Source organism: Nycticebus coucang, chromosome 15 (genome assembly GCF_027406575.1).
Source record: "Nycticebus coucang isolate mNycCou1 chromosome 15, mNycCou1.pri, whole genome shotgun sequence".
Classification (NCBI taxonomy): domain Eukaryota; kingdom Metazoa; phylum Chordata; class Mammalia; order Primates; family Lorisidae; genus Nycticebus; species Nycticebus coucang.
Genome location: NC_069794.1, coordinates 14,195,542 through 14,204,686, shown reverse-complemented (window position 1 = coordinate 14,204,686; position 9,145 = coordinate 14,195,542). Strand labels below are relative to the sequence as shown.

The following is a 9,145-nucleotide window of genomic DNA, read 5'->3' as shown; positions in this document are numbered from 1 at the left end:
CATGGCACTATCAGATGGCACCTAGCTGCTGCACTATTTCTTTTAGAAACTAATTCCCAAATCCAAAAACTATTTGAGAAGCTACTAAAAAAAAAAAAAAGGTTTGTGTCTGCTCTCCTTCTCTCTCTGCATCATCCCCATGCAGGGAAAAGAACAATTTCAGCTCCTTTTGGGAATACAGATGTGCCCTGACCTACCTTCGCTCCCTGACTGCCCTGAGCTATCTTTGAAATTAGGTCTGCACCCGGGCCTCCATGTCCTCAAAAGCCTGAGCAAACCAACCAACTGCTGAGGACTGAGGTGTTTGGCTTTTGCTTTTCCAGCCTCTCCCCTCAGGCCTGCTCCCACCTCTGTCCAACTCCCTCCCACACACACATACCTGCACACACACCTGCAAATGCATACACACACACTCTCACACTCTGACACATTTCAGTCTGCAACCACCTCCAACCAGGAGTCACTTCACCTTCAGTAGGGGCTAGACTTCCAGGTGACATTAGAGCGTGAGCTCCTTTCCCACCTGAATTTTTTTTTTAGTAGTTTCTCAAATAGTTTTTGGATTTGGGAATTAAAGTTTCAAAAAGAAATAGTGCAAAACTCTCTTCCTTCTCTGGGTCTTCCCAAGAGACACAGACTCTTGGGATCAAAGGACCCAGAGAAGGATCACAGGACGCAGAGAAAGAAGAGGCCTGAGAGTGCATGGATGCCCTAGTCAGTGCAGAAACCTTCTACCACCACTGCGCAGCTCACGTCAGCAACTCTGAAAACCTCTTGCTTGGTTCATTCTCTTCCAAAATCTGTGCTTTTCTGGCCCCTCTGAATGGGAAGTATGATTAGGGGAGGGGATGGAGGCAGGCTAAGATTCATCCTCACTCTCTTTAGCAATTCTCCCAGTCAACATATGGATTGAACCATATGGAATTGCTGTTATTTTCAAAAATGATGCTATGATCCTTTTGTAGTTTGTAAGTACGATGGTTGAGTTTACATGCTTTTGTGTGAGACGTGCTTTCCTCAAACCTTGTTACGATGTTGGCACATTACCCATCTGACATGGAAAAAATATGTTGGTTTTCATATAATTCAACCTAAGCCATAGAAAAAAACTAATAGTCAAAGTGTCACGTTTATGCATGGCTTGGAAAATGTCCAACAATTTTGCCAAGACAAGGCTGTCTTTGGAAAACTGGATTAGAAAAAGGGTATGACTGGGCCACAAGGTGACCAAGTTAAACATTATCTCTGGCTGTGTCTCTGAGGGTGTTTCTGAATGAGAGTAGCATTTGCATCAATGTACTCAATAAAGAAGATTGCCCTTCCAGCTGCAATAAACCTAATCCAATTCATTGAGAGCCTGAATAGAAAAATTCAGGGAAGGAAGGAGAAATTTGTCCCCCACCCACCCTTTTCTTCTGTCTCACTACTTGAGCTAGATCATCTCATCTCACTCTCTCCTGTCCTTGGACTGAGATTTACACCTTCGTCTCCCTTGGTTGCCGGGTGTTTGGACTTCGGACTGAATTACATCATCAGCTTTCCTGACAGCAGATCATGGGACTCCCCAGTCTCCATAATCATATGAGCCAGGCCATCGTTCAGGTTGTTCCATTCAAAAACAGCATTGTGAAATCACAGAAAGGCAATGTGGGACATCTGGAGTGAAGAAAAAAAAAGAAGAAGAAGAAGATGATGCTTTTTACAAAAGTAGAGACTCTGCAGAGACTAGAGAACAGTTAGACCAGAGATCATAGACTTGCTACAGCTGTGCAATCTCAGCTGCTGGTGGGGTCTGCTCCACCTCCCACAGCCTTCTGCTGGGTAGGTCCAGGGACCAACCCGAAATCTGTTCAGACCTATTGCACCAGACAGCAAGCATGGAAACAGACAGAAGCTAGGGTTATCCTGAGCTATCAGGTATACCATGCTGGGCCTGTAGCAGGCTGGAGAGGGAGTAGATCTACTTGTGGCTTATCTAAGCCATATCCATGACCTAAAGCCAGTGCTTCTTTTGTAGAGTGCAAGAGGATCTGAACATAAGAATGGATGGTATGGGGTTCAGCGGGCTATAATCCAGGAGACAGCAGACCACCACTTGACTTTTGTGGGTCCTAGAAGGGGTATGGAGACCTCCATAATCCAGGGCCACAGGTACCCACCAAGAAGCTTGATGCAGCTTCTGAGTAGCAGTAAAACCCTATGGACCAGCCTGCTACATGGTCGCCTCAGACTCTGCCCTTCAGGCCTGAACTACCACCTACAAGTTTGTACCCTGACTCCACCATCCAAGTTGGATCAGCCCCACCCTCCTCCATGGACCTCCTTTTAGGACTCCAGGTCCTGCTCAGACACTGTATCTCTTTCTCTTCCCCAGTTCAGACTCCAAGCTCTCTTTTCAGAGCTTGTTGCTCTGAACACCCAACTTCCCTGCCAACCCAGCAACACCATCCCCATGTCATAAGAGCTGCATCTGGCCCTCAAGACCAGTGCTTCCCCCAGAGCTTCCACCACTGCAGTAATGCTGGACATTCTCCTCCAAAGTCTAAAGCCCTGCCTGGGGTCCCCCAACCTTAAGCTGCCAATTTACTGAGACCTGGATAAATAAAGGCACTCAGTGAAGAAAACATGAAAATTACATCCAGTTGCTGCTGTTACTGCTGATACCAGAGCACGGCTTAGTGACCTGTCCTTATTTGGATCCAGCAAGAGATTTTCTAACTACGAATTTTTGAGATAATCCTAACGATTTAGTTTATAGGTTAAAAAAATAAATGAATAAACCACAGATGAGGAAAAACCAGCAAAAGAACCCTGACAACATGAATAATCAGAACAGATTAACATCCCCAAGGAATCACAATGGAACTGCAGCAGAGAACTCCAACTATAAAGAAATTGTTGAAATGACAGAAATGGAATTCAGAATATGGATAGCAAAATAAGATGAACAGAATTGAAGAGAAAGTTGAAAACCAGCAAAAATAAGCCCCAAAAAGTTTTAGGAAATTAATGAAAAAGTCACCAAAGAACTATACTATATTAGAAAAGATATAATGGAGCTTAAAGAATTGAAAGAGGCATTCAGGAAGTTCAAAACACAGCATAGAGTTTCAGCAAAAGATCGAACCATAGAGAAGAGAGAATGTCGGACCTTAAATGCAAGGCTCTCAAGCTAACCCAGTGCTTTAAAGAGACAAAGGCAAAGAAATCTCATAGAAAGATTTGGTACTATGCAAGCATACAAACATGCAAATTATAGAGATACCTGAGGGAAAAGAAGAGAGTGCTAAAAGAATGGAAACTCTAGTTAAAGGTATTATTGTAGAAAATCATCAGAGATTTAGACATCCAGACATTCAGATGGCCACTGAACCCCACAAAGAGTCAGTAAAAACAGCCTCTCCAAGATACATTGTAATTAACCTGGCCAAAGTCAAATGAAAGAGAAACTTGTATAAGCAGCTAGGCATAAGCAACATCTGGCCTACAGGGGAAAACCAATCAGGTTAACAGCAGATTTCTCAGCAAAATCCTTACAAGCCAGAAGTAGGTGGTGCCTTATCTTCAATCTTCTTAAACAGAACAACTGCCGGCCTAGGATTTTTATTCTGCAAAACTGAGTTTCATACTTCATGAAGAAATTAAATCCTTTTATGACAAGCAAACTTTGAGGAAATCATAACTAGATCTGCCCTGAAGGAAGTACTCAGATCTGCATTATACATGAACCAACACAATATTCCCACCAGTTTAAAAGTACCCAGAAACTAAAGGCCAAAGCTTATATACCACAATGGTCCAAGAAGTAAAACAAAGCAATAGAGTTCCACACAACAGGATGAACAGAAATCCACCCTACTTATCAGTGTTCTTAATAAATATGAATGGCTTCAACTCCCCACTGAAGAGACATATGCTGGCTGAATGGATAAAAAAATACAAGCCAAGTATCTTCTGTCTTCAGAAAACACATCTAACCCACAAGGACAGATTCAGGGTGAAGATACGGAAAACAATATTCCACGCAAATGGAAACCAAAAAAATAATGGGAGTAGCAATTCTCGTCACAGATACCATTGACTTCAAAGAAACAAAGGTAAAGAATGATAGTGATTATATATTGGTTAAAGGAAAAATTCAACAAGAAGATATTCCAATCCTAAATATTTATGCACCCAACATAGGTGCTCCCAAGTTTATAAAGCAAATAGTACTTGATCTAAACAAATGATAAACAACAAAACCATATTATCTAGGGACTTCAACATTCCACTGACAAAACTGGACAGATACTCCAAGCAGAAAATAAATTTATAAAATGGACTTAACAACTACAGAACAGATGGGCCTAACAGACATTTACATAACATTCCACCCCAATACTACTGAACACATTCTTCTCACCAGCTCATTGATTATTCTCCAAGACTGATCACATTCTAGGCCACAAAACATATCTCAAGAAATTTTTAAAAATTGAAATTATTCCACGTATCTTCTCAGACCACAATAGAATAAAATTAGATATCAATTCCAACAGAAACTCATCCCTACTTAGAGTCATTAAAACTAAACAACCTTTTGCTGAATGATAGTTGGGTCAAGGAGGAAATAAAAACAGAAATCAAAAGATTCTGTGAACTAAATGACAACATGGCCACACATTATCAAAATCTGTGAGACATTGCAAAAGCAGTCCTGAGAGGGAAACTCATTGCCTTAAATGCCCACGTGCAAAAATCAAAAAGATTACAAATCAACAATCTAATGAATTATCTCAAGGAACTGAGAAAGGAAGAGCCAGCTAATCCCAAACCCAGCAAAAGAAAAGAACCAAGATCAGATCAGAACTAAATAGAGAACAAAAGAACTATACAAAAGATTAATGAAATAAGAAGCTAGTTCTTTGAAAAGATAAACAAAATTGACAAACTTTTGTCCTGATTAACCAGAAATAGAAAAGTAAGGACTCTAATAAGCTCAATCGTAAATTAAAAAGGTAAAATTACAATAGATATTATGGAAATACCAAACATTATCACCGACTATTATAAAAATCTTTATGCTCATAAATTTGCAAAGATAGAGAAAATGGCCAAATTATTGAGATCATACTACCTCCCTAAACTCAATCAGGAAGAACTAGAACTCCTGAACAGACCATATTAACCACCAAAATTGAAACAACAATAAAAAAAACCTTCCAACAAAAAAAAAGTCTCAGATCAGACAGATTCACAGCAGACTTCGACCAAACCTACAAAGAAAAACTTGTACCTATATTACAGAAACTAATCCATAACATTGAGGAGGATGGCACCCTTCCTAACTCATTCACCCTGATACAAAAGCCAGGAAAAGACATAACAAAAAAAGAAAAAAACTACAGATCAATGTCTGTTATGAATATGGGTGCAAAAATTCTCAATAAAATCTTAGTAAACAAAATTCAGCTGTGCATAAAAAAAAAAAAAATTCATGAGGACCAAGTAGGTTTCATCCCAGAGATGTAAGTGTGGTTCAACATACACAAATCTATAAATGTAATTCACCACATAAACAGAAGCAAAAAACAAAGACCATATCCTCTGAATAGATGCAGAAAAAGCATTTCACAAAATATAGTACCCTTTTTTTGATAAGAACCCTTAAGAAAATTGGCATAGATGGGACATAATTCAAAATCATAAACACCATCTACAACAAACCTGCAGCCAGCGTCATACTGAATGGAGAAAAATTGAAAAAAAAAAAAATTGCTTAGAACTGGAGTCAGACAAGCTTGCCCACTATCACCACTTCTATTCAGCATAGTGCTGGAAGTCCAGCCACAGCAATCAAACAAAAGAAGGATATCAAGAGTATCCAAATGTGGAAAGAGGAGGTCAAACTACCACTCTTTGCTGATGATACAATTTTATACCTAGAAAACCCCAAAGACTCAACCAAGATACTCCAGGAATTGATAAACAAATACAGCAACATCTCAGATTGCAAAACCGATGTACATAAATCAGTAGCTTTCCCATAGGCCAACCAAATACCAAACATTATCACCAAAGAATAAGTCAAGCTAAGAATCAAATCAAAGACAATACCATGCATAGTAGCATCAGTGAAATGAAATACCTGGAAATATTTAACAAAGGAAGTGAAAGATCTCTAGAGGGAGAAATACAAGACACTGAGAAAAGAAATAACAGAGGATGTAAAGGGATGGAAAAGTGTACCATGCTCATGGACTAGCAGAATCAACATTGTTAAGATGCCTATACCACCCACAGTGATTTACAGATTTAATGCAATTCCCATTAAAGTACCAACTTCGTATTTCACAGATCTTCAAAAAATAGTTCTAAACTTTGAATAGAATCAGAAAAGACCCCGAATAGCCAATATAATCTTAGGTAATAGAACAACTCTGAAGGCATCACTTTACCAGACGTCGGGCTATATATACTACGAGACTATAGTAATCAAAACAGGACAGTTTTGACATAAAAATAGAGATGTAGATCTATAGATCAAAAGAGAGAGCACAGAGATGAAACCTTCCTTGTACATATTATCAGCTGATCTTTGGCAAAGCAGACAGAAGTGTGCACTGCAGAAAAGAATCTCTATCCCATACATGATGCTGCGAAAACTGGATAGCCACATGGAAAAGACTTAAGCAGGACCCACACCTCTCACCACTCACAAAAATGAATTCACAATGGGTAGCAGACCTACACCTCAGAACATTCTAGAAGAAAAGAGTATAGATAAAATTTCTTCACTCCTTCTCCACCACCACAATAAAAATAAATCTGTGATGGGATCTTTTACTTCACTAAAGAACAAATTAACACAGGAAGAACAGCAATCTGAACTTCAAGTTCTTCCGAATAAGGAAGCTATTTTGGGGAGGCAGGTAGCTCAATAAAACCTCATCATATAAGCTCACTTTGCAAACTCTTCATGACTTGGTAATGATATGTGGTCTGATCTAAAAATGAAGGCAAAGAAACAATTATTAATTTTTAACATTTTAAGACCCATTTTTTTAAACCTAAGAAACAGAAAAACCCTACAGTTTTAATGTCTTTATTTAATGAAATTCAATATGGGAACATTTTCTAAGACTAAAAAAGCAAACATCTATTAAATTTATTATTTTTAATGTGGGTGGTAGCAACCTTGCTTCATCAAGTTCTAAAATCTCTTTGCCAAATCTTGGTAAGATATATGATTGTTTTAAGTTCAAATGCAAGCATGAAAACAAGCAATTAGTAGGTTTATATAATAACCTAACCAGATTGAATGTGAGATTGCCTTTGGCTCAAAACCATTTTGAAAACAAAAAAGGAAGGGGAGATTTTAAATTCCAAAAGAATTATAAATTCAAGGTCAAAGGCAATCTGTTACTGAAATCTGTTTTAAACCTATTGAGTCTCAGCAAGTCATTTACTAAAGTCCACAGTTTCATTTATTATTAATAGAGGTTAAATCTGTACTGACCACCAATATCTCTATAATATTTTTCTTACCTTGTCAGAAAGAATTTTTTCATTCAGCAAATATTTATGGATTGTTTATGCCATGCCACCAGTACTTCTAAGCCCCAGAAATTGAACGGTGTACATTTCTTTCCTCAAAGAGTGCATAGCTAGTGGAGGGTCCAAATAAGAGGACGGATAACTACAGGGGAATACCAGTGGATTGCTGTCTGTGAGTGTCAGATGAAGCAAGCAAGCCAAACCAGCAGGATCAGGAGAGGCCATCCAAGGGAACTGACCTACTGGAACTCGGGCCTAAAGGACAGATGGCAGATAGTCCAACAGGAGAGGGCATTCTGGGGAAAGGGACATCACATTCAAAGGCAAGGCAAGGAGAGCTTGGAGTATCTGGGAAATGACAAGTACTTCAGTACATATGCACTTGGCAATGGAGAAGAAGATGAGGCTAGAAAATTACGCAGGTCAAATCAGAAAAGAATTCCCACGCATGAGAAGCATGTCACAAAGACTGGCTTTTGAAAGAGGCAGAAGACATACTAAAGCCAATAAAGAGCAGAATTTAACCATGACCCTGCAAGTGTACATTTAGGATCATGGCACCCCTAGAGCTAGTATGCTAAAAAAATAAATTTATATCAAGATTCAGAAGGGCACATTAGAAATGTTACACTGGGCAACAGCATTCCATCAACTGGTTCTTGTTAGGCTGATGCCTGCGTTGATTGTACACGGGAATGGACCTTTCAGGAATAAGGATCCAGCTTTTCCCAAAGAATAATCAAAAATCTACGTTCATTTGCTGTGAACAAAGAGTGGGGTCATGCAGCACCAACCCGAAGGGGGAACGTGGGAAAAGGAAAAGCCATGGTTTGGGGTTTGGACACATGATAAAAGGTGTCCTTAAGGTTATACACCAAGCTAGTTACAAAGTCAAGATCTAAAGCCAGGTCTCCTGGTTTCTAACCAAATACTCTTCTCATTAAATCCTTGCTAAAGAAGTAGTAAATGCAACCAGCACAGCTGAATAGTCACTGGATTTAAGTCAGTCAACTTAGGATCAAGTTCCAACTCTGGCCCTCATAAACTTCATTGTTGTTAGAAATGTCTGTGGGACTGACCCTCTTCATGGATAAAACAAAGGGGTTCAAGCACAAGTTTCTGCGTGCAATACCACTTGTCTGCAATACCATAAATCTCTTTTTGAGCAATGAGGTATCATTACCTCTGATTGTGGACACATTTGCCCCCCAGTCCTGCTATATGACAGAGGAGCCTTTGGATCGCACCAGGCTTGGATGACCGGCGGCCATCCCAGCAAGGTCATGGGCTCACGGCACATGGAGGCAGCAACCTCAGTGTCTAGAGTTCCACATGGGTTTTACCAGAAAGGAAAAGTCTGCTGTTTAAAGAGGAAGAAGAAATAGACAAGTTTGTCAACCACTGGCATGTAGGAGCTCTAAGGCCACTTCTAGCTAAAAATACAAAAAAGGAACATTACCTGGTGATTGAATATGAGCTAACTTTTCCTGAATGCCATGTGCCTGGCCCTGTGCTAAGGGATTCATATATATGAATTCATTTTAGCTTCACAATAGTCCTGAAGGTGGCTACTATGTCCATTCTACAGATGAGAAAATACAGGTGC

At 39.5% G+C, this 9,145-nt stretch overlaps 1 non-coding gene across 1 annotated transcript; it reads left to right on the top strand.

Moving 5' to 3' along the window:
- The first annotated feature begins 953 nt into the window (after positions 1-953).
- Positions 954-1,057, top strand: LOC128567128 (small nucleolar RNA U13). Its single transcript, XR_008374783.1, has one exon. It is a non-coding gene; the product is annotated as a small nucleolar RNA U13 (small nucleolar RNA).
- Positions 1,058-9,145: the final 8,088 nt, after the last annotated feature.